The 25,206-nt window shown below is 41.0% G+C and overlaps 2 protein-coding genes across 10 annotated transcripts in view; one reads left to right on the top strand and one right to left on the bottom strand.

Moving 5' to 3' along the window:
* NFIB (nuclear factor I B) overlaps positions 1-25,206 on the top strand; it is a 417,340-nt gene that overhangs the window by 26,707 nt on the left and 365,427 nt on the right. The window lies entirely within an intron of this gene.
* LOC139078620 (uncharacterized) overlaps positions 6,221-25,206 on the bottom strand; it is a 166,377-nt gene continuing 147,391 nt past the window's right edge. Inside the window, exon 5 of the mRNA XM_070590243.1 lies at positions 6,221-6,745. The gene's annotated coding sequence lies outside the window, so the exon portion shown is untranslated. The remainder of the gene's footprint in view (positions 6,746-25,206) is intronic.

Raw genomic sequence — 25,206 nt, 5'->3', positions numbered from 1 at the left:
CTTATAAGGCATTATGCAATCCTCAAAGCTCTAAAAATAAAACTTTTTTGAAGTTTGCTACAGAGACATTTGGTGAAAAAACCTGACACAAACTGGTGTGAGGGTACTTGTTGTCGTTGTGGTCTGCTACCTTGTGTGGATAACAATATACTTTGCTGCAGAAATATTGACCTGTTTGCTTATGGGATGCTGACCTCCACCCAGTGATAACAGGACAAGCATCAAATGCCCTTTCTAAAAGTCAAAAAAGTTCTGAATTCTGAAATCTATCTGGCCCCAAGGGTTTGGATAAGAGATTAGTATGGAGACCTGTGCTTGAATTGTTAGTCTGTTCCAATATCAAAACGTCAGTTTCTCATCCAACTCAAAGCTTTGCTCCCCAGGAAGCGTAGGACTGATTAGTGAATTCTGTAGAGCAGCAGTGGGAAAGAGGTGAGGCAGCTATGCCTCTTCCGTCTTCTTGTTCCTCTCATCCTGCCTACTCTCCCCGAAGTCTCTGCCTCCTCCAGGATGGGGAGAGAGGAAGACAAAGGGAGGTTACATCTCTGGTTTGTATTGCAATCTGGGCTTGATGCTGTCTATGGCTCTTTCCTCTGTGGTTCTTTGGATGCAGCCCTGCAGGGGAAAATGGGATCGAGGGCACAGAGGAGACGGGGGAAATGGTGCTTAGATCGTCCAGCATCTCTGCTTAGAACATCAGAGTCCTCGCCACCTTCTGTTCTCAGCTTTGGAGCTTCAACGGAAACAAAGAAAGGCTCCATTTAAAACTTCATGACACATCCATTATTTCATTTTTAATGCTCACAATTAACCTGTGAAGTAGGTATAGCCAATTTTACAGATGAAAAGACCAAGGTAACATAGCAAAGTAGGGATTAAAACTCATATTTTCTCATGCTGGTGAGTAAGTTGGTTTCAAAAGAAAGAAACTTAAAATGCTAAGATTAAGGGAGCAAAGAACTTAAGGAGGCTGTTAAGAAAATCTCTATATCAAGGAAGGCCAAGGGGAGTTTGAAGGAATTAGTGCCTCTTTATTTTATCAGCACAGAAATGAAATAACTTCTTTGAAAGGCAAGGGGAATGCTCGTCTCTAAAGTGTGTAATCAGAGGAGCAGAAAGAGAGTGCAATTTCTAAAGAACCACATCTAGACGAGAGGAAAAAAGGACACGATGAGCAGAAACTACACCACTATGTTTTCTGGAACTCTCTGTTCCCACTCACCACTCATCAAAACTCAGAAAAATCTGTAATCTTTAAAAGTCAAAAGTGGGTTTGAGATCCACTGGGATGAGTTTAGAAGCTTCCATTGTGCTCAGAGTGGGTCTAAATTTGGAAATAAACTCAATCCCACAGATTCATTATACAATTGGCACGATGAGGAGAGGAACTGAAAACTTTCCTTGTCTGAATTTCTCGCTGCTTTGGAGAAGGAGCCATAACGGGAGAGGCTGACATTTCAGAGACATAGCTTGGCTGGGTTTAGAAAGTGGGAGTGGGCGGTTTTCAGAAGGCACCTGTAAACACCATGCAGATTAGCTGTGGGAAACGCGTGAGAGTCCCAAGATGGCATGAAGAGAAACAAAGAAGAATATTCTCCTCCCACCACAGGGAGAGAAATGTAGGACTCTAAGGCGGCAAGGAATGTTTCATTCACTCATCCATTCATTCAAGAAATACTTCATAAGTTGGAGTTTTTTGTTTGTTTGTTTTTGCCTAGGCTAGGCACGGGGATACAGAGGAAAATGAAGTATTAAATAAATCACAAATAGGTGTATAATTACAAACTGAGATAAGTGCTCTAAAAAGTATAGCCTTTTATAAGAAGGTGTAACAGGGGGAACAGATCCAGACAGCGGGAGCCGAGAAGGTTCCCTGAGGAGCTGGTTCTTGAGGTGAACTCTATGTGGTGAGTAATAATGATGGCCGACGTTAATTGAGCCAGCCATGTTCTAATTGCTTTTTATATATAAGTTCATGCAAGCCTGCAACAAAAACTGTGAGGTCAACAGAGGTTCTTGCCTCTCGCTAGATTGTTCTTCTCTCCTATTCACCCACTTAAGGCCTTGGAGAAGTCAGTGGGGTGGAACATGGGCCATGAAACCAGACTTCCTGCGTTTGAATCCTCACTGCCCCACTGACTTGCGGTGTGACCTTAGGCAAGTTACTTAACCTCTCTGTGCCTCTGTTTGCCCATCTGTTATACTGGGATCATGATAGTACCTACAAGTGCTAGAGGAATTTAAAGCAGACCAGTGTGACTGGTGGATGAGTGGTGTGAAATACGGCTGGAGAGGAAGGCCGGGTGTGGATCCTGAATTTAGCAATAATTGAGGGCCTACTAAGTGCCTGGCTCTGTGCTGGGAGCTTTACACGTTATCTCAGTTGTCATTTCTCTCCAAGGAAATGCTCATTAACCAAATTATTGAGTGAGTAAAAAGCAATCATGCTCTTTTAAGGCTGATGGGGTACACTGTCTTCAGGCTAGCATTCTTCTTCAAAAAGGGACTGTGCCACCTGAATAGCTCTCTGATTGTTAATTAGCCTCTTTTCTCAGCCTATTTCAATGGCGGAGCTTCCTAGGTTGGAGCAGAAATAACATGCAGTTAGTTGGAAGACGTGAGGTTTGCACCCAAAAGATTGGGGCTCTGGTCCCATACCTACCATGTTTCAAGCTGTGTGAGTGAGACAAGTCAATTCCCTTCCATGAGCCTCATTTTCCACATCTGAAAAATACATTTGTCAGAGCTGCCTCTCTAACTTGCTATAAGGATTAGGTGAGATAATGTACATGAAAACCATTTTTACAATCCATAAAGCACCATACAGTGTTACTGACCAATTGGTTACCCACTGAGAGCTGACTGCTTCCTGCCTCCCTGTTCCAGTTGTTGTACTGGGTCCAAGCTGAACGCCTCATTTAAGTCAGGGAATCAGGAGGGAGGGGGCATGGCTGTCTTTGAAAACCTCCCCAGCTCCACTTTCAGAAGTTCTTTTTCTCCTTGGGCTGAGTGCTCTTCCTTCCCCTTCCATAATCCTGGTCCTCATCCCAAGGCTTTCTACCAGCCATCAGAATTTCCGCTCACACACTTCTCGTTAAATAAGGCTTTACTCCTTCTAGGAGTATTTGCCAAGTAGATGGCTCTCTAGAAGAAAATAAATCTCTGCTGGCATAAATGGTGGTTCTGAAATCCTCATTATTAACAGGCCGGATCTCCCTCTGTGTCTGTTACACACACACACACTCTCTCTCTCTCTCTCTCACAATTGCCAATGACTGCTATAGGTGGCTTCCAACTTTAAAACCCTGAGGGTAGGAATTCCCTCTCAATCATTGAATTCCCAGTACTCAGCACAGAGCCTGACATATAATAAGTGCCTAATAAACATTTGCTGAGGAAGTGAATGAATGAATGAGTGAGTAAAATGACCAGTATGACCTTGAGTGTTTCCAGTGCTGTCCATGGTTGCAGACAATTCTTAGACTAGCTACTGTAGCTAGAATTTTCCAGCATTTCCATCCAAGAACCTCATCACACCAAAATTCTCCAGCAAGAACCCCATCAGAATTCCTCTGATTGGGAACTACCGAACACCCTCATTTCCTCTGAAGTCTGTCTCCCACTCCTCTGTACATCCTTGGTCTGCATCCTGGGATGGCCTGAGCTATTTCTCATTATTTGAAGCTGTCCCTGGGTGTATCCTTAAGCTGTTTTGTTCATCTTGTTCTCAAGGGAGCTTATCCGCTTGTCTTTGACCTGGAATTTAGTGTTCTGCTTGTCCTTGTCCCCCTTGCTCACCCAAGCTGCCCAGTGGGAAGTTGGAGTCACTCAGTGCAGGCAGGTTGGTTCCATTCCAGAGCCTTTCGTTACTAAGCTTTCCTGATCAGGCTCATATTGGCTTAAACCGAACGTGAAATCCACAGCAGACTCTTTGTTTCATAGTCATGATTCAACCCTCGGAGAATTCAGACATATGGAAAGAGTTCCACAGCTTCTCCTGACCTTCTAGGGAGGCATCAGGATAGAAAGAGCACGAACTTTGGAGACAAAAAGATCTGGATTTAATCCTGGCCCTGCCACTTTGGGGGCAAGGAAATTTTCTTCTCTGAGTCTTGGTTTGTTCACTCATAACATAAATAAAATTGCTGTTTTATTTGTCTAGGACCCTTTTTTAGTTACAAGTGACATAAACAAACTGGATTCAGGGAAAAAAGTATGAGAAATCCATAGCAGTCTGTTCAGTTTCAGGCAAGGTTAGGACCAGGAGCTCAAATAACCGTTCAAAGTTCTGGTACTTTCTCTGTCTCTCAGTTCTACTTCTCTCTGTATTTTATTTCATCCTGAAGGATGCCTGTCAACAGGTGGCAGGAGAAAGGTCCCTTATTGAGCCAATCAAAAGACAGAGATGCTCTTCTAGAAGGCATAGTTCACAGAAGAAATCTGCTCAGTGCAGCCTGGACCCAAGAACCACCTGTGTCTTTAAAGGCTTATGGCTTGGTTGCTGACAGCTCATCAGGGTTAAAGGCGCATGTGAGGGATGGTTACTCCAAGGAAAGGATGCTGGAAGATGAGTACAAGTTCGTTACAGAATTTCCTCAATAGGGTTCTTATGAGGCCCATGGAAAGTACCTCACGTGTTACGAGACGGCATTTGCAAAGTCTCTGAAACAATGTCAGACACATAGTGGAGTTTGATAGGCTTTAGTTCTTTTCCTCTCTTTCCCCATCTCCTTTTTAAGATGAGGGAATCTCAATTATAGACCCCAAAATCTATGCAGTGAGTGAGTGCTTCTCTACGACACAACACCTTGAAACTGAGAAACTGCCGTTTAGGCAGAGCCGCCAGGACTGCCTTGGCCAGAATGACTTGAACGTTAACATGGTGCTTGGAAGGACTTTTATTTATGCACATGTGCCCTTTGGCACCTGTTCCATGTTCAGCTCATAGGAGGTTCCCCAAAATTCAACTGGGGGACATTGATAGAATATAGTGTGAGATAAACTCAAACAAAGTAACATTTAGTAAGCCTGCTTCCTACTAACAAGATAAAAAACAGAAACCTAGATACCTGGAATATAACTTAAGCCTTTAGTTCCCCAAGTATTTTTCTATAAAATTTGGCATTCCATTCAAGTAGTGCGGCTTGGGCAAGGTCAACCCATGTGCAGATTCTCATGACTTGCGGGCACCTTGTGACTTACAGAATTATTATACAGTAACCCTGAGTGTGTGGAGCATTGTGTAGCTTGGTCTTGAAAGACTACAATGAACTAAGTTCTGTTGACTGGGGAGCACCTCAATTTGCAGAAAAGAAAATACATAGGGCTTATTATAGGTGTATTATGAGCTAAGTGGGAAGTGTAGACCATTTTATGTTGATAGAAAGCAAAGTAAAATGCAATGGCTGATCTTTTATCTCCCAAGGTGTCTGATAAACTCCCTGCCAGCGATTATTGGCTGAGATAAGAGGACAATCCTTGGGGAGGCATCTGGCTGTGGGAGGGGAAGTCTTAAGTGTTTCTAATTAAATACTTTCTTTGCCAGGGAGCAGTAAATGCCATAGGGATTGTGTTGATACTTCACTTATTAGGAAATATGGAAAAGGTTTGGATGGGCTATGAGATGCAAGGTGCCAAGGATTCCCAATGTTACTAAAAGAAACTGAGATGGTGAAAAGAAAAGAGATGGGGAGCTAACAGATACTGAAGGTGAAGAAGTTCATATGTGTTCACTTCTGCTGAAGTCAACAAAAATCACCCAAATTCAGTATAGCAACAGTAAAGAGTGCTCCTTAAGAGCTTGTTTCTCACCAAGCCCTGAGCTAAACACTTTAGATGCATTGTCTTTCTAAAGTCTCACAACAGCCCTACCAGATAGCTTTTATTATTCCCATTATACAGATGAAGAGAGTGAGGCTTAGAAAGTTTAAATAACTTGTCCAATATTCCACAATTAGAAAGTGGAGGATGTAGAACATAGACTCTAGTTGGTCCTCGAGCCTTAACCACACCATAATAATTTGTGGATTAGAGCAGAAGAGATTTAAGATACTCAATCTGTGAAAAAATTAAATACAGGGAAATATACCCATAATGGAATTTTCCAAGCTCTTAGTTTATCTTTAAACATAGTTCTGTCTAATGACAGGCTTTTCTTCTACACTAGCTTCTGTTGCCTCCCCATCTGTGTTTTTAATAAAGATAACTAGGGTCACCTTAGTTCAATCAGACCTTTTTATTCATAATTATACTGCACCTGGAAACCTGAGAGAATGTACAGCTTCATCTCAGCTCCCAGCCGATGCTTGGAATGGTTTGCTTTACCCTCAAAAGACAAGCAGTCTTTAGTGAAGAATTTAGGAAATTAGGCATTGGACCAGTCCAAATAGTCCAGCAATTAAAATTGGTCTCTAGTTCTCTGTCTCACAGACACACAGAGTTCATTTCTCTTCTCGATCTATTGCTGCTGTGATGTTGGCAGAAACACTGATATCGCTGCTGGTCCTGGAATCCCTGTAGATACGTTTGGGATGTATGAGATGAGTTTGACTTTCCCTTCACCTCAACCTCAGCAGGCCGCCTCTGGGAGCTCCCAGAACCACAAGCATGGCATCGTTTGCCCTGTGATTTGTTTCCCATGAGCTGTGGATACAGTCAACTTGCAATAACAACCTTCCTTGGACCACAGCTTTCTCTCCAGTGTTTTATTGCATGGGAAGGTGGAAGATGGATGTCAACAGGACTGCTGTGAAGAGAAAGAAAACCAGTAGCAGATCATTTTGCAGGTATCACAAACAGCACTAAAAGGTACTACATCAACGCAATCTGACGATTTTTCACGTTTTTCTCACTGGAGATTTAAGAAGAAGGTGTTTGGAATCAGACAAATGGCTTTTCAAAAATTTAAAAGCCACAGGCAGGTTTAAAAAGAGAAAATAAAGCACAGCAGTACTGTTGTTGCAATGACTTTAAAGAGGGTTCCGTGAGTTAGTGAGTGCAGGGGCTGGGAAAGGCCCACAGAGGGTCACTCCTTGGGCAGGGTAGCAACAGGGCAACTGGGAATGGCCAGTCTGAAGGACCTCAGAGGTACACTCAGGAGAAGCCACGAAATAGCCTCTTCTTCTACAATAAGGGTTTATAGCCAGAGGAAAGGACCCAGGTAGTCTTTGGGTCCATATAGCTTTTGCTAAGGTAAAATCATTGAGTAGGAAGGAATGGATGTGTTGAGTGTCTCTTTCAGAAATAAAAGCAGAAGCAGAAAACTTGATAACCGTAACAGGAGTCAGAACCATGGAACTAGGCTTTAGGAATGGCTGCTTTGCCAGTTTTATAGCATTCCATTTTAGTAACATTCTTAATGTGAAAAGAGCCTGATCCCCTAGCCTGCCAAATAGGAAAGAGCTCTGAGGAAGCCAGTCCAGGCTCAGAAGGACCTCTGCACACAGCGGCAATTAAAAGACCCTTTCATGCCTCCATAATGCCAGCGGAAAATTAAAATGTAATGTTTGTCTTTGACATGTCGTATGATAAAAGAGCCAAAAATGAAAACAAGAAATTGACAGTTAACCCAAGAACGTTCAACGTTTCCTCATATGAACTTTGATAATGTTGAGTCAAATATGAGAGTGCTATTTATTATCTTAAATACAAACTCCTTCCACGAGGGAAGGGATTGTTGTTATTCTTATTGTTTTGTTTTTTGGATGAATTTAAACATGGAGAAATATCTTTGCCTAATGAGTGGAGGACTGCAAAGGTGAATTGCACTCCAACATCCCACCAGGAACTCTTAAAATAAAAGGCAAACCAGAAAATCTCCTCCCCTAAGAAATTCTCTCATTAGCCGAACCCTTCAACAATTTTAAAGAAGAGGTGTATTTCCACAAGTACACTCAGTGATGGCGGCTTGAATTGATGTGAAATCTGATCTAACTTAAAAGAACTGATCTACTTCAAAGGAAAAGCCAGTCCCCTCTGATTCTGCCACTTTAATTAATGAAAAATAAATAATAATCCTTTTGCCTCAAAAGACCTTCCCCATATTGTGAAACAACTTTTACCTACAGGGGAAGAGTAACGAGGGAACAGGAAGGAAAACAGCCCCACATGGAGATTAAAGAAAGTCTTTCATATTTTTAAATTTGTGCCACACACGCTAAAGCACATCCTGGTCCTCCGAAGGGTCCTTTGAGCCTTATTTTCATTCAAGGTTCAATATTCATTCAAGAAACACTTACAGATACCTACTTTGAGTTGAGTAGGAGCACAAAGTGTTCTCAGTGTTGCACACTGAGATGAAGATAGAGGAGTTATGACATCTCCCCCCCCCCCAGGGTGGTTATTTCATAATCTAATACAGCCTTGAAATAAATGATTTAAGCATTAAGGTTATGCTATTGTGGGAGAATTTAACAATGGAATACATTCAAGGATTTTCCCCTTTTAAAATAGCTAATGATAGAGTTACATAGAAAAAGGCTTTTTCCTTTCTAAAAATCTGTGAAATCCTGTCTATCAAGCAAAAAAATGTCTCTGCCGCAATTATCAATGTTTATTCCCGGTAATCCAAAAACTAGAAAACAAAATCTATAACCCTACCACTCAGATAATGTGGTGTGACAATTTATATTGAAATAATGACAATATCTCCTGAAATATGGAAGAAAAATACAAACCTTGAGAATAGGAGCCAGGCCAAATTTCTAAGAGACTTAACAAATGAGGTCCCGAATGGCCCTCCACCCCATCCTTGTGGACGCATCTGTGTTGTAACGAAGGAGAGAGAGCTCTGCTTTTGTAAGAAGAACCAAATTCGTTCAGCCCTGGGCTCTGCCCCTTGAACAGTAAGAACAATCCCTCCATGGCTGCAACGGGCTGAAACCTCGCTGAAATGTTTACGTCGCCCTGTGAGGCATATGCATCATCCCTTGTCAAACATTAGGAATATGAGGTTCAAAGAGATTAACTAGTTTATCCAGCTTAAGTACCAGGGTCACGATTTAAACTCAGAACTAACCAGGTTCAAAGCATTTCCAGAGAGGACATACCTCCTTTCATGTCGCAGCCTTCAGTCCCTTTACCCATAAAATGGACCGAGCAAGGCCTCTCTCTCAACATTGTTGACAGGAATAATTTTACTGTGGTCATGAACTTGAAGGTGTTCTAGTGATTAAGATTCGGTGCACTCGCCTCCACGGCCAGGGTTTGTTTTCTGGTCAGGGAACCACACTACCCATCTGTTGGTTGTCATAGTGTGGCAGCTGCATGTTGCTGTGATGCTGAAAGCTAAGCCACCGGGATTTCAAATACCAGCAGGGTCCCCCATGGTGGACAGGTTTCAGTGGAGCTTCCAGACTAAGACAGACTAAGAAGAAGGACCTGGCCACCCATTTCCAAAAAAAATGGGCTGTGAAAACTCTATGAATAGCAGTGGAGCATTGTCTGATATAGCGCTGGAAGGTGAGAGGATGGCACAAAAAGACCAGGCAGGGTTCCGTTGTGCTGTACACGGGGTCACTAGGAGTCAGAATCAACTGGACTGGGCCATCAACAATGAATTTGGAAAAGCCTTGTAAACTGTGAAGTGCCATAGCAATGCATGAGACTCTGAGACACTATTCAGTGGGATGAACAATTCCTAGAACATGGATTCAGAAACAAAATCATCATTAATTTATCTCTTCATCATCATTATTTTGATGTTTTGTGTATCCTTCATGGAAAAAAAAAATGGATGTAAATTTCGTAGGGCAAGTAGAAGCCACATCTCACTATCATCTTTGGATTAAAAAAAAAATTGGGTCTTCAGATTAATTATTAAACTTCTGGCCAGTGTCAGGAGAACAGAAAAAAACTCAAGGAGCAATTTCCAAAGGTAAGGAGAAACTTCTAGATTATCCCACCAGGATTTTGTGCCTTTCACATACAGAAAGTTGTCAGTGCCTTGAGAATGCCACAAGGCAATGGACTGGCTGTAGACTCGTGAGAGGCCTCCGCCTGCCACTGTGACTTCTTCATGTCATGGACTTTCTCTCATCTTGGCTTCTAGCATCCCTCCTCTTGCCCACATTGTCTGCCCCAGAATGGTTGTTGTTGTCCTGGCACATCGTGCTCTTCCACACTGCCTGGCACTTTACACTCTGATCCCTCTTCCTGGCTGGATATATCCTTTGATTCCTGGATTAAGAACCTCTCCCTCCAGCTCTGCCCCCGTCATCTGAGCCTCCCTCCAGACCCCCATTCGGCGGCACAGGGAGATGGGTTGGGATGGTTAGCAGCAGTTGCCTGGCTCAGGGGTACATTTTTCTTTTAAAAGTATTTGATTTCTTCGAGTCATGGAAGGATACGTATTCATTAAAAATACTTTTGCAGTTATAGAAAATCAAATGGAAGAAATAATCTTCCCATAATTCCTCCACTCAAATATTGCTAACCTTTGGGTCGTGGTCATGCTGGTCATCTTTCTTGGGATAGTCTCCCCCCACCGTCTTGCAGATGTAAGAAGGATGAATGGAAAGATATTCAATTTGAAGGGTTTGCACTCTTTTCCACCCCTTGCTCCCTTCTACCACAGTCTGCTGAGGGAATTCCATCTCGTGGTGCTAGGCCTCTCCCTTTGCCCCTCCACTCACCCTTTCGCCCTAACATCTAAGGAGGTTCAGAGTTTTCTTCCTCATTTTCTTAACCTTGTTTTTCTCAGAGGGATCAAGAGAGATGAAGTTACATTTTAGTAGGTGGTTGAAATTCAGCTCTGGAAAGAGAAGTTTCAAGGAGAGGTGCTAAGTCATAGAGCTATTGAGACTGAAAAGAATGGAGAAAGGGAATTTTTAACAGTATCCTTTCAGGTTATAATTTGGATCCCTTCACATCACCCCACTTAGACTGCTATGCTGCAATGTGAAAGAATCCCAAATCTCAGTGACTTATAGCAGCATTAATTTTCATTCGTGTTACATGTCAGTTGCGGGCCACCTCTGACTCAGCTCTATATACGCTTCAATGCTGGATCCAGTATGAAGGACCGGTCCTATATGCTCCAGTCACGAAATGCAGAAGGAAAATAAAGATGGTAGAACCACTTGTTGGCTCTTAAAGCTTCTGCTCGTAAGTGGTATGTATCACTTCTCACATTTCTGTGCCGAAGTAATTGACATAGCCCAGCCTGACATCAATGAGTGTGAGGTATGGTACTCCCACAGAGAGGGAAAGCCTTATGTTTGCAAATAGTAGTATAATCTACCATACTATAGCAAGTTGAATCCTTTAAGAAACAGATTCTTCAATGGAGATTTGCCTGCAGGAATTTTATTGGGGGTGAACTTGGAAGCGCACCTGTGAGGGAGTATGGGAAACAGGATTAGGAAGAGGGAAAAGTTGAACTATGATGCAGTCTCCACAAAGACCTCAGGTGATCCCCAGGGGATCTCTGGAACTGGAGCGTCCCTTCAGAATTGTCCCAAACTGAGACAAGGCAGTTAGATGTTTGTATGGCAGCATGGACCAGCCATTGGAAGAATATCTCAAGGAACTGGGGCATAACCTTGGGCGGGGCAGTCCCTATAGCCAAGGGTAACATTCCTGGATGCTGGAAGAATGAGTCTTTCCGGCCAGGAGGGGGCAATCTAGGTGACACACACAGCATCTGTACATACATTCCTGAACATTCTTTATGAAACACGTTTAAAGACCACAATTGCTTTTAATTATTTTTGGCTTCTCAACAGTGTTCCACTGACACAACCCCGGTCAGAGGCAACCATGGGGCATCCGTCAGTTTATACAAATGTGATCACTGGTCATATATAAATACGTATCCTGATTTTCTTTGTGGTGTTTAAAAACTCTTCATAAAATCATTTATTCTGTGGTTGAAAGAGACAGAAGATAAGTGAATCAAAAAGCTGAATATATTTCTTAATCCAGTCTAAGAGTACTTGCTTGGCGGAAGGTTTGCAGGAACTAATGGTTAGCTTGGAAAGCCATGGTGCTGGCTGCTGAGTTAGCCGTGGGAGGTGTGTGGGGTGGAGAAGGAAGGAAGGAAGGAAGGAAGAATTCTGGTTTCCTTTTTAATCACATGTCTGATGGGTTCCAGCAAGGGACTTAAGTTCTTTGATTTCCTCTTTTGCAGTTGGAATCACCCAGTTGTCATCCCTCTGAGGGTTTGCTAAGGACCTCGGGGAGGCGGAGAGGGCGGGGGAGGTGCTGGGCATCAAGCACTGAGGCTGCTGACGTCAGCAGTGTCCTAACCACTCGTCTTCTGCAATCTGAGTGCAAGACCACTTTATTCCCCAAAAGTCTTACATTTTAACAGGCGATTTCTTTCCATGAGCTCTGAAAAGTGCATCTCTCTGCCAGACACTTACTTTCTCTAAATATTCTAATTGAAAAAGGGTAACCATAATGCAAACTGATCATTTTGAGTTTTCTGCCCTTTTAGCAATTTTGGCTGAAACTCTGCAAGGCAAAGGTTACCTTAATTTATTTTTTAAAATTGCTGCTCTGAATAAAGGGAAGAAAGGCAATGAAAAGGCAGCATTTGTATGTGATCAAAGCTCATCTGAATCCAAGGCAAATTTTCAATGTAATAATTACCCGAAATTGAAGACCTCTTTCAGCCTCATAAAACTGGTTTGTCTTATTCAGACAAAACCCTCCCTAGTATCTAAGCCTGTGAAACATCACTGGTTAGGAAGGGAAGAAAAGAAAGACAGAAAAAGGCGTTTGGATAAGCTGACATGAAAATAAAGCTGCACTTTGGTTTTAGTTCATCGATAAAGTAACCCAGCTTTGCAGACTTACCTGCCATGCATCCCCTGCATAAATCAATTTCAAAAATTGTCATTTTTTAAATTATAAAAATAGTAGATGGTCAATGTAGGAAACATATAAAATAGAGAAAAAGATAAAGATGTAAACAAAAATTGCATATTATCTCACCACCCAGATAAACCTGCCATGCAGAGCAAATCATTGTTAATATTTTTTGGTCTACCCTGCACATACGTAAGTTTGCGTGTGTGTCTGTGTGTGTGTACTTATATGCATACATACTACATACCTTCTTCAGTTCTGAACGCAGAAGTTCTCATCCGGAGAAGGCCTGACACCTGGTCAGATTCCCTCTCATCAGGGTCAGCAAGGTAGTGGGAGCAGGAGCGATGACATCTCTTTTCACAAGGTCATTCAAACTGCTGTCCACATGTTGGTCAGCTACTTCCTTTCTATTTTTGCTTAATCCCTGGGCACTTCTCCCTCCTTACTTTGAGCTCTTGACCCAGGCCACCACTCTCCCCTTTTGGAACAGCCTCTTGCCTAAACCTCCATGAAAATGAAGCCTCCTGGGTTTTCTCCTGCCTCTGGGCCACTGACGGGTGATGGCATTGACTGCCCCCCGCCCCCATGTGTTAGCCATTGCTGCTCCTGAGAGTTCGGTCCCAAGATGTCCCCGCTCCTCATTCCCCAAACATGTTTTACTGCTTTTGATGTTCCTAAGGAGCTTTGCCTCCTTAACCTCCAAGTCTCCCTTTCCATTAATTCTTCCCTATTTCTTGAATGCATTCCCTCTTTCTTCACACTCATACACGCACTCTACCTGGATTACTCTTACTGATCTTTAAGATTTCAGTTTAGATGTTGCTGCCTTTGGAAGATCTTGGCTGACACCCCACGTCATGTGCTTCTTATGCATACCCATAATACTCTGCCCCTTTCTTCCTCTGGACTTAGGGAACTATTTCCTAATTACCTATCTGTCTGTATGTCTGATTAAACTGTGAGGCTGAAGATCATGTTTATTAGTCATCACTACATCCCAGCTCCTGGCAGTGTCTGGAACTTAGTAGACTCACAATAGCTATTGAATAAAGAGATGCCAACACAACTATTAACACCATTCTTTGGGTGATTTTGTATGGCTTAATCAGTGAAGACAGGTACAGCTCATCTCTGCTGAATCATATGTGTCTTAGTTTCTTAGGGTTGCTGTAACAAACCACAGAAGAGGTGGTTAAACAGCAGATACTTATTTCTCACAGTTCTGGAGGCTGGAAGTCTGAGATCAGGGTACCAACACAGTTGGTTCTTGGTGAGGGCCCTCCTCCTGCTTATGTCCTCACAGGGCCTAACTTGATGCCTGAACAGAGAAAGAGATCTCCTGTCTCTTCCTCTTTTTATAAGGGTACTAATCCCATCATGAGGACCTCACCCTCATGACCTCATCTAACCCTAATTACCTCCAAAAGGCCCCACCTTCAAGTATCATCACACTGGGGATTAGGGTTTCAACACACGAATTTGGTGGGGGACACAAACATTCAGTCCATAGCAATGTGCTCCACACATGCCTTAAAAATTTGAATCTCCTCTCGGGACAAAACAAGGTAAATTGGCCCTTACCTGCAACCTGAGAGTTTACATCAAATATAAGCACTAAACAGTGAGGGGCTTTTAACCCAAGAACCAGCCATGGAATGAACTTGTAACATCCCTTCCATAAAGGTCTTTGAACATTGGACAAGTCTTTTGGAGGCCTCCACACAGAAACCGGCTCCCAGAGAGCATTGACTTCATCTGTCTTGTTAGCTATTAATTCCTGTACTTCGAATGGAGTCTGGCATATTGCAGATGGTCAACGATTATCTGCTAAATTAATGAATGAAGTACAGTGCTTTATTGCCCTGAGGCGGGAGGTGGGGGGTAATGGGTAGTAAAATTAGATGGACTTTCAAGATGTAGGTAGATTTAACTTACAGTTATTTGAATCCACACAGACCTATGTTTGCATTGTTGTATTTGTTTATTCATTTCCTTGATGAATTTATAAATTCTTAACTTTGTTTCATGCAAAAGGTGTGGAGGTTGCTTATGGAAACACACATTTTGCAGCACAATAATAAAGAAATAGGCAAGAAAATTGGAGTAAAGTTAGCACACAAGGTTGTGTGCTATGAGGACCTGTGTCATTTGGTCTGAACTTGCTAGAAGCCAAAACAAAGAGTTGAACCAAGTCAGTTATAAGGGTTGCAGTATCCATAAGATAGTAATAAACCAGTTGCCAAGGAGTTAGAAGGTAAACTCCATTACTCAGGGCAGGGATTTTTGTCTCTTGTTTACTATTTTATTTTTAGCACCCAGAACAGTGCCCAAGAAAACTGTGAGCAAGATACAAGTTCTGAATGAATTAATAAATAAAGTATTTTCCTAATCTTAGGTACTAAAGGATCTTCAAAAGAGAGGAAACCATGTAATAAAGTGTGTAGCATCCCAAGGCATCATATGACAAATATTGATTTCCCTAGAATGATTTCCTTTTCACACTTCAATGTAAACTGATGGCCTGAAATGTTATTCAACAGAATGTATTCGATAATGTCAGTTCTATAAATTTTATCAGTTGTAGCTTTTTGGTGATCTGTCTTGAGCTAATGATAAAATGTAGACTATTTTCAGGCAATGTTCCATGAAGGGTATTTCTCATGTTCGATAAGAAACAGGCAGCAGAGTCTGAAATAATATTCTTCAGGAAGAAACCGAAGTGCACAGACCCATTGTTGCTGATGTAGGGAGACCATACGCTTTGCCACTCAGCTGCCTATGATGAAAGGCGGTGCTACACTTCAATATTCCTGTTGCTGACATTGATTGGGTAACTTCCCTGTACCAGGTGCTGGGTTAAGTGTTTCCTTTAATCTCCGCAATAACCTTATGAGGTAAGTACTACCACCAAACCCCCATTTTACAGGTGACAAGCCAGGACTTAAAGAAGTTAATGATAAAAATTAGAGAACTAGTAGTGGTGTCATGGGCAATATTTGACCCAGGATGCCTGACCTCCTACCACTATTGATGCCTATGTGAAAATTAAGGAAACTTCTCGAGATGTGCCAGAATCAATACCCCTTTTTGTTCTCCCCCACAACATAAACACACTTGACCGGTACTCTCTATCAGCAGAGAGATGACTTTCCTCAGAACCTTGTTCATGACCTTAATGTATTCCATATCATCTGTAGCAATGAAATAAGTGACATAATAACAATAGAATATAGTAATTCATAATAATCTCCCAAACATATTTTGTTGTTGAATGTTTAAATACCTTTACAGTCACAAACAAAAAGAAACTGAAGAGAATTGTAGAAACGTGCAATTCTGTTTATTTTCAACCAGTCTAAGCAGGAGTTTCTGATTCAGTCCACAGCCTGGTTCCAAAAGGGCCATTTTCCTGTGTCTTTTCCTTGAGTAAATAATGCACAAGATGATCATTGTCTGAGTGCAGTATCATAATGGGTTTTCTTTTTATTTGAATTTTCATTTATTGATTTTGTTTCTCTTCCACATGAATAATGCATCCCCTCAGAAGGCATCCAAATCCACATTATTTGGCACACTAAATAAAAAGTCTTTTCTTTTGAGCTGTAACAAATACAAATTACGTAGTCAATGTGTTTTTAAATTGTTTAAATATGTATTTACATGCTAAACTGAGGCATTATTGGAGTTGTTTGTACAGCAAGTAGAGTTTTAAATGGTCCAAATGTCTGTTCATCATAATAAAATAACTTTAAATGAGGCTGTTGTGATTCACTTGAGGGAAATAGCATATTTAAATATTGATAAAGAGCGTTCCCTGTAATAACTGGGAGGGGGCCGTAGCAGTTTAGGTAAACAGTGAAGCCCTTCAAGGCTTTGCACAGATTGACACACTTGAGTAATGTCTTTTATCACTCTTCCCAAGTGTCCTTTGCTTTGTGTTCTTCTATATAATTAAAGAAGAACCTAAATAACATCCAAACTGTCCACTCCCAATTCATCTTCCCAAGAACAGTGCATTACTTGTGGGTGGGTTCCTGCAAATGTGAATTAGTGAAGGAAGCTGGCAGCACCCCACAGGGAGGACAGGAGGGGGAGAGGGTTGAGCATTATATTCCCTCCGCCCCAGTGCCATCTGAATGGGGTTGGGGCAGAGATAGGATGATTTCATAGCTAACTATGCCCTTGGCCATGGCACTGCATTTGGCAGGGATTTGTTCGAAAGGGAAGAAACAGAGGAGCTATTTCTGAGACAGGCAAAGAAATTTAGCAGAAGTGAGATACATAAACTAGGAAGAATTTATTCAGCTCGGTGACCAAAAAAAGTCGTTTGTGGGAGAAAGGAGTGGTCTCCTAGAACATGGCACTTCAGGAAGGTCTAGTGGTTATTTTCTTTTAGGCTTGTCCCAACATTCCAACTCTTAGTTAGAAGATGACGATGAGGTCATTGGGGGTAGAAAACTGTAAGGTGGTTTGGGAGTAATTTAGCCAGACTGGTACCTGAGGGAAAACCAAAGGTGAAAATGGTGCCCATGCAGGGAATGGTGTGAGGACAAAGACTGTGCAAGAACCAACGAGGCAGAGGAACTAACCCTGCACAGCACCAGGTGTTGAGGACCAAAGAGCATGATTCCTACCTTGGGTGAGTCTCATTGGCAGACACAGAACCCCCATAGTTCTCAGCTTCCTACTTGCCCAATTCTAACATTCTACGTGTTGCCATGTTTAACTTTTCAGGTAAAGAGAGACCTAGTGAATGCTAATGTCTATCTATAGTCGTGGCCATGGAGGGGGAACCACTTAATTTACAGATGGCCGGCAAAACCTTGGGACCTTAGGAGATTAGTTGATAGAGGAAAATTTCTGAAGGAATGAAAGAAATCCAAAGTCAACAAGAGGAATAAAGAGAAAGCTTAATCTTATTTTCTTAATTACCATTCCCTTCTTCATCCACAGTGTGTGTCACCCTTGTCTGGTTTGGGTTTTTCCTGAAGGAGACTCTGAGACAAAGATCCTGATGCAAGTAGACTGCAGGGAGGCAATCCCAGGAAACAGTGGGAGGGGAATGGGGAAGTGAGTCAGAGAAGAGAAGGATGCCAATAAAGGTTACCTTATCATACCAGTTGTCTAGAGCTTGAGAACCCCAGAGACCGGGTAGAGCATGTCTCTGAGTTACTTAGTGATATACTTAGTGAGCTACTTAGTGATATACATCAACTCAGTCTTTGGCTATTTGCCCATCAGGTTAGTTATCCACCAACTCAGTCATTGGATGAGATCAGCTTCTGGATGAGAGCAGTTATTGGGTTAGCTCTCTGGTGCTCCCTACTTGCCTTGCATTCAGGTCTGTCATGATCCTCAGTCTGACAAAATCAGGGATTTTGCTTACTGTCATGGGGTTTACAGTGAGAATCCAAGGGGTCAAGGGTAAGGCACTAACAGTGACTGCTACTATCCTTTATTTTTCAAAAATTAACTTAAAAACCTGGATCTGAGGTTTCTCAACTCTTCTTTTTATAAAATGATCTCCAGTGGGAGTGGTGAGAAAGGCAGAAAGACTTTGGACTAGAGGAAGAAGGTATGGTTAAAGGCACCAGGACATCTACCAGACAGATGTATTTCCATCTCAGCAGGAGGCAGCCATGTTTCTCTAAGTGTTGATTAAAGTGTTCCCCCATGGTGGTTCCCTTGTTTGTCTCAGTCATGTTGTTCTCATTTACCTCCTTTTGCTTTGGGAATTTGCCAGCATGGAACTTGTTTCAACGTCTACACTGATTAGATATAAGCTTATGTTAAGCTGGAAGCCAGTAAATGTTTGGCTGGGGAACTTGTGGGGCTCATTAACCCAAAACAGGGATTTGGACTAAAAATGCAAATAGACCCAGGAAGGTTGCAATGAATGTATAAATGCTAGACACATAGTGGACTGTCCTTCTCAGGTTAGGAACACTTCACTTAACTTTTGAGGGTTGACATAAGGAGAACTCTCAACTTCCTCCACATAGAGTCTCTTGAGGGAAGACTGACTACATAGGTCTGATGTCGTCAATGATTCCTGTGCTTGCTCTGAGCTTCTGACTGGGTCTAGAAGCAGCATGGGACAGTTGAAAGGGCTCAGGTTTAGGAATCAAGAAGTTACATTCAAATCCTGGCCAAGGTAATCGATTGCCTTGTGACTTTGGGCAAGGTATTGAAACTCTCTCTCATTTTCCTAAAAAATCTGGGTAATAATTTCTACATCTCACGTTATGGGGAAGATGAAATTGAGGCACCATATCTAAAAAACTGAAGAAGGCCTGCCATATAAAACGTACTCCAAAGAAGTACATTTGCTGTCTTTCCAGTTTAGAAAGGTGTCTCTCTTTTTCTTTCTTTTTTTTAATCAGTCGTTTCCAGTATATTCACAGGACTGTGCAACCACCACCACTCTCTAGTCCAGATTTCTTTTCTTTCGACTTGTTGACAATCGGGTTGGTTTGTCTGTTTTGCCATGGTGTTTACAAAGAGCTGTAGAAGAACCTCTTTTACTAACAAAGCCTTACATTTAAAATCCAGTTTGTGCTACAAGCTGCGTTCATATGTCTGATCTCATGTGATCTTCGCCCGGAAGATACACGAGGTGTGACAGAGGCTGTTTCACAGGTGAAGAAAGTGAACCACTGAGAGGTGACCTAAGGACAAAACGTCAGTGAGGGGCTGCGTCTGAGCCAGATATCAGATCTCTTGTTTCCATTTCCAGAATAGTATTCAGTGGTAACATTTTACCCTAGAAGCTTTGCCAATGCGTGCAACACACTGCCTCAGGGAGGAAGCAGGTTGTGGCTCCCGTGGTTAAGTGTCAGCAGTTTGGACAGGTTGTCAGAAAGAATGGTCAAAGGCCCAGCATATTCATCCCTAAAGATGGGAGAGGGGCCCTCGTGCTACTCCCACAACTCTGCCTCAATAGAGTCTTCCTTTCTGAAATCTGCAAGTATGAGTTTCAGTACCGTGAAGCTGATTCCCATAAAAAGGAGAAGAGGAGGGCGAGTCCACCACTACTTGCTGAAGCCTTATCCACCATGGCGGGCCTCCTGTAATCACGGCGTAGGGTGCCTGTCTGCACGTTTCCTCCAAGATTCAACGTCAATATGTCTAAGATTAGCAACCTACTCAAACTCTGACCACAACTAGATTCTCTTTTCATTCATTAGGTCAAGGATTTTGATCCCTATTCTGTTTTATTTCCTACCTTTTTTTCCTGTGATATAGGTTTGCAGTGGGCTTAAGGTGGCAATGTTTAGAAATCACTTCTTGGTCTAATCCTAACCATTTAGCATCTGCAAGGATGATGTAATATGCCAGCGACTATTTAAAATTGTTATAAGAGGCTTTAAAAATATCCCCTGTGAACGTGCACCCTGTTGACGGGAATGGATACACGTGCTATTTTGTGAACAGTTTAAGAGAGTCTATCAAAATTTTAAACATGCTTATCTCTTAACCTGTAATTCTACTTCTAGGACTTTTCCTACAGTAATCCACTCATACAAATGTGAAAATATCATGTACAAGAATGTTTATTGCATCATTATAATAGTAAAAAATCAGGGGGGAAAGCTAAAATATATATTGATAGAAAGAATTCCTAAATATAACATACTATGGAATACTACCCATAAGGTTGATTTAAGTGACATGAAATGTTATTTATGATTTTTTAATCTCTCATGCTGATGAAAGATAAAAAAAAAAAAGCAAATTGCCGAACAATGATCCCCTCTTGTAAAACATACAATACCAAAATGATCTAAATATAAGTGTGACATTTTCTTTCCTTTTTATTGTCACAAGGTCTCTTTAGGGTAGACCCGGTTAAATGATTCTACTCAGTACTTTAATGGGTTTGAAGATGCAGATTTTGCAGAAAGAAGTGAGGAAGTCTAACTTGTTCCACATATTTGAAGGAGGGAGGGGAGAAAAAGAAGAGAGAATTGGTGGGAGGCTGGCAGCATCTAATGGAAAAGCAATGGAGACACTTCCGTGGTTCAAGATGGATGAAAGTACTTTTAAGAAGAGAAATAATGAGTGAACAGAGTTAATGAGTGATTTTAAATTATTTGCCATGTACCTCCTGGTGGGAACTCTGTTCCATAAACCTCAAATCATGAGTAAAGTCACTATTTCTTCGTGTGAACACGTGTGTGTGTATGAAGGTATGTGTGTGAGGGGATGTGGCGGTGTGGGTGTAAATCCAAGAAGCGATCAAGTTGTCCATCTGAGTCAAAGATGCAGAACAGAAACAGCAGGTATTGAAACAGAAGCCCTATTGGCTTTGGTAACATACTACCCCCGTGTTGTGAAAATACACAGAAATCTTGGGGAGGGCATTAGACTTTCTCACAGCATGAAATCAGGGGTTTCGAGTCTTTGACCTAGATCTTGTGGGCCTGGAAGATTTCAGCCAACACCAGGATTACAAATACAGTAGACTTATTTTTTGCCAATATGTCTGCAATATGACCAGATTAACTAATCTAGGTCTACTAATCTAAGTACAAAGAACCCAATGCATCCCCTTGGTTTTACTTTCTATTATGTGGGTTATGGATTAAGAATGGGATATGGAGGGGCCAGCTGGGGGCATAGCAGTTAAGTTGGCACTCTCCTATTTGGCAGCACGGGTTCACCAGATCCTGGGCGTGGACCTACGCACTGCTTATGAAGCCATGCTGTGGCAGGCACCCCACATATGAAATAGAGGAAGATGGGCACACGTGTTAGCTCATGGCTAATCTTCCTTAAAAAAAAAAAAGAATGGGATATGGAATATATTTGCACCATTCCAATTCAGTGCCTTAAGTGTTATTATTGCTGCAACAGATAAATAACCTCCAAACAGCCTAACTCATGAATCACCATATGACCCCAACCTCACTTCACCACATCTGACCCAATGAATCTCTACGGCAACCAACCAGTGTATTCCCACTATATGCCACACACCACGAAAAATTACTCTCTGATTATTACTTGGCATGACAGTTTAAATGATAATCATCTCAAAAAATTCTTTTAGAGCAATTCCATTGTGTGGATGGTGCTGATGTTTAGAAGTCTGAATAGGTAGCATTCTGTTTTGTAGATATACGTTCACATATCTATATGCCTAGAAAAAGATCTGGAATAATGCTACCCCTTCTTCAGAGGAGGATTTTTCATTTTCACCTTATATGCTACTGTATAAGCACATATTATATTATAATTAAATTAATTAAAGAAAGAAAATGTACTTTTTGCTCTCCAGCACAGCTAACATATCCCATACTCGGGAGGCAGTCACTCCTCTTGGTGTCACATCCACACGGAATCCTGTCCCATCCACACTACCTCAGGAAGAATAGAATGTCACATGGGGATGCTACTTGCTTTAAGAAATTTTAAACATCTTCTGCCTTTTCATTCGATTGTTAGGCAATAATAACAATGGCAATATCCCTAGCAGCAAAGAAAGAGAAATGTATGGATTCTTGTATTTATTTAAAGCACTGAGAAAGTCCAATTCCTTATGGAATAAGAAGTGGTTTTAATCTTATTAGCTTTAACATTATGAGCCAGAATCTACAAAACGCGTCACTTTTATCATGTTAATGCTTCCTATCATTTTGCCGGTGGAACATGTTCATTTCTTCCCAGAGTTTTAATCTGAGAAATGGCCTTGGTCTTTAAGATTGAAGAGATCACGAGCAGCTATGTCACCCTCAGGTTTTTCCTTCTCAGAGATTGTTGGATTTTCTTGCTGTCTTTTGGTTGGTTGGTGGGTTTTTATTCAAAAGCTCAAGTTCCCAATGTCTGTATAGATACCTAAATCCATTTGTAATATTAATATTAAGAAAACAATCAAGAGTTTTACACCATGGACTTACAAGGAGAAAGGATCCTAAAGCACTGAAAAGCCTCCAGAAATTAGCCAGAGGACTGTACATAACAGTAGATGGGGATTTTGAATCCTGTCACATAGCCTATTAATTCAGCTCATTCATGGGAGTCATAGAGGCTGACAAGCTGATGTCTGAGCGTGGAAACTGGTCAGGCTTTCACCTCTGTGCATGTTTGAGGAGGCGAGTCAAGGCACTTCAGGTTGGTGCCATCCATATTCCCTGTTATTGAAAGGACACAAATAAAATACTGAACTGTTTTTTTACTTTTCTCCTTTTTTTCTAGCTTTATTGAGATATGATTTACACATAATCTTGTGTAAGTTTAACGCATAGAATATGATGATTTTATATATGTATATGTTGTGAAATAATTACCACAAGAAGATTAACACACTCATCACCTCACGTAATTACCACTTTTGTGTGAGCACTTTTAAGATCTACTCTTAGCAACTTTCAAGTATACAATGCAGCATTGTTAACTATAGTCACTATGCTGTCATTACCTCCCCAGAACTTATTCATCTTATAACTAGAAGTTTGTACTCTTTGAACACCCTCATCCATTTCTCCCACTCTATTATTTTTTTCTTTTTTCTACAATTTATTTAAACTAAAAAAAACAAACAGTTCACCCATTTCTCCCACCACACCCCCACCCCCAAACACTGGCAACCACCAATCTGTTCTCTTTATCTATGAGCTTTTTTTTTTTCTTTCAGATTTCACATATAAAAGAGATCATATGGTATGGGGTATGGTATTTGTCTTTCTCTGTCTGACTTATTTCTCTTAGCGTAATTCCCTCAAGTTCCCACCATGTTGTCACAAATGGCAAGATTTCATTCTTTTTTATGGCTGAATAATGCTCCATTGTGTGCATACACCACATCGTCTTTATCCATTCATCTGTCAGTGGACACTTAGGTTGTTTCATTTGCTGGTTATTGTAAATAATGCTGCAGTGAATATAGGGGTGCATGTATCTTTTTGAGTTTTCGTTTTCTTTGGATAAATACCCAGATGTGGAATTGCTGGATCCTATGGTAGTTCTATTTTTAATTTTGGGGGGAACTTCCGTACTGCTTCCCATAGTGGCTGCACCAATTTACTTCCCAACAATGGTGCACCAAGTTTCTGTTTTTTCCACATTCTCACCAACGCTTGTTATTTTTTGTCTTTTTGATAATAGCCATTCTAACAGGTATGAGGTGATGTCTCATTGTGGTTTTGATTAGCATTTCCCTGATGATTATTGATGTTGAGCATCTTTTCATGTACCTGTTGGCCATCTGTATATCTTCTTTGGAAAAATGTCTATTCAGATCTTCTGCCCATTTTTTAATTGGACTGTTTTTTATTTTTTGCTAGTAAGTTGTATGAGTTCTTTATATATTTTGGATGTTAGCCCTTTATCAGATATATGATTTGCAAATATTTTCTCTCATTCTGTAGGTTGTCTTTTCATTTTGTTGATGGTTTCCTTTGCTGCGCAGAAGCTTTTTATTTTGATGTAGTCCCACTTGTTTATTTTTGCTTTTGTGCTTTTGTTGACTTTGCTTTTGGTATCAGATTTAAAAAATCATCACCAAGACCTATATCAAGGAGTTTATGACATATGGTTTCTTTTAGGAGTTTTGTGGTTCAGAGTCTTACATTTAAGTCTTTAATCCATTTTGAGTTGATTTTTGTGTATGGTGTAAGGTAGTGGTCCAATTCCATTCTTTTGCATGTGGCTGTCCAATTTTCTCCAACACCATTTATTGAAGAGACTACCTTTTCCTAATTGTATATTTTTGGCTCCTTTATCATTAATTAATTGACCATTTATGTGTAAGTTTATTTCTGAGCTGCCTATTCTGTTCCATTGATCTATGTATCTGTTTTTATGCCAAACCATACTGTTTTAATAACTATAGCTTTGTAATATAGTTTGAAATCAAGAAACATGGTACCTCCAGCTTTGTTCTTCTGTGTCAAGATTGCTTTGGCTATTTGAGGTCTTTTGTGGTTCCATACAAATTTTAGGGTTATTTGTTCTATTTCTGTGAAAAATACCGTTGGAATTTTGATGGGGATTGCATTGAATATGTATACTGCTTTAGGTAGTATGGACATTTTGACAATATTCTTCCAATGTATGAGCATGGAATAGCTTTTCATTTATTTGTGTCTTCTTCAATTTTTTTCATTAATGTCTTGTAGTTTTGGAATACAGGTGTTTCACCTCCTTGGTTAAATTTATTTTTTTTCTTTACCACCAAAAATTGAGGGTTTTTCCCAATTGATCTTCCTGGGTGAAAAAGGAAAAACACTGACAGAAACTCCAGGACCTTATCCGTGTCATTTGTATATCAGAAAAACGTACTATCTTTTTCCTTTTGAACTGTTTATATTTGGTTTAGTGGGTAGGGTCAAAAGTCTCATATTAGGTATAGAATTGATTTCATTTTGTTTCAAATTTGCCTCCTATTGACAT

The sequence above is a fragment of the Equus przewalskii genome, chromosome 22, assembly GCF_037783145.1.
Source record: "Equus przewalskii isolate Varuska chromosome 22, EquPr2, whole genome shotgun sequence".
NCBI classification, from domain to species: domain Eukaryota; kingdom Metazoa; phylum Chordata; class Mammalia; order Perissodactyla; family Equidae; genus Equus; species Equus przewalskii.
The sequence above is the reverse complement of the archived record's forward strand: the minus strand, read 5'-3'. Positions and strand labels throughout refer to the sequence as shown.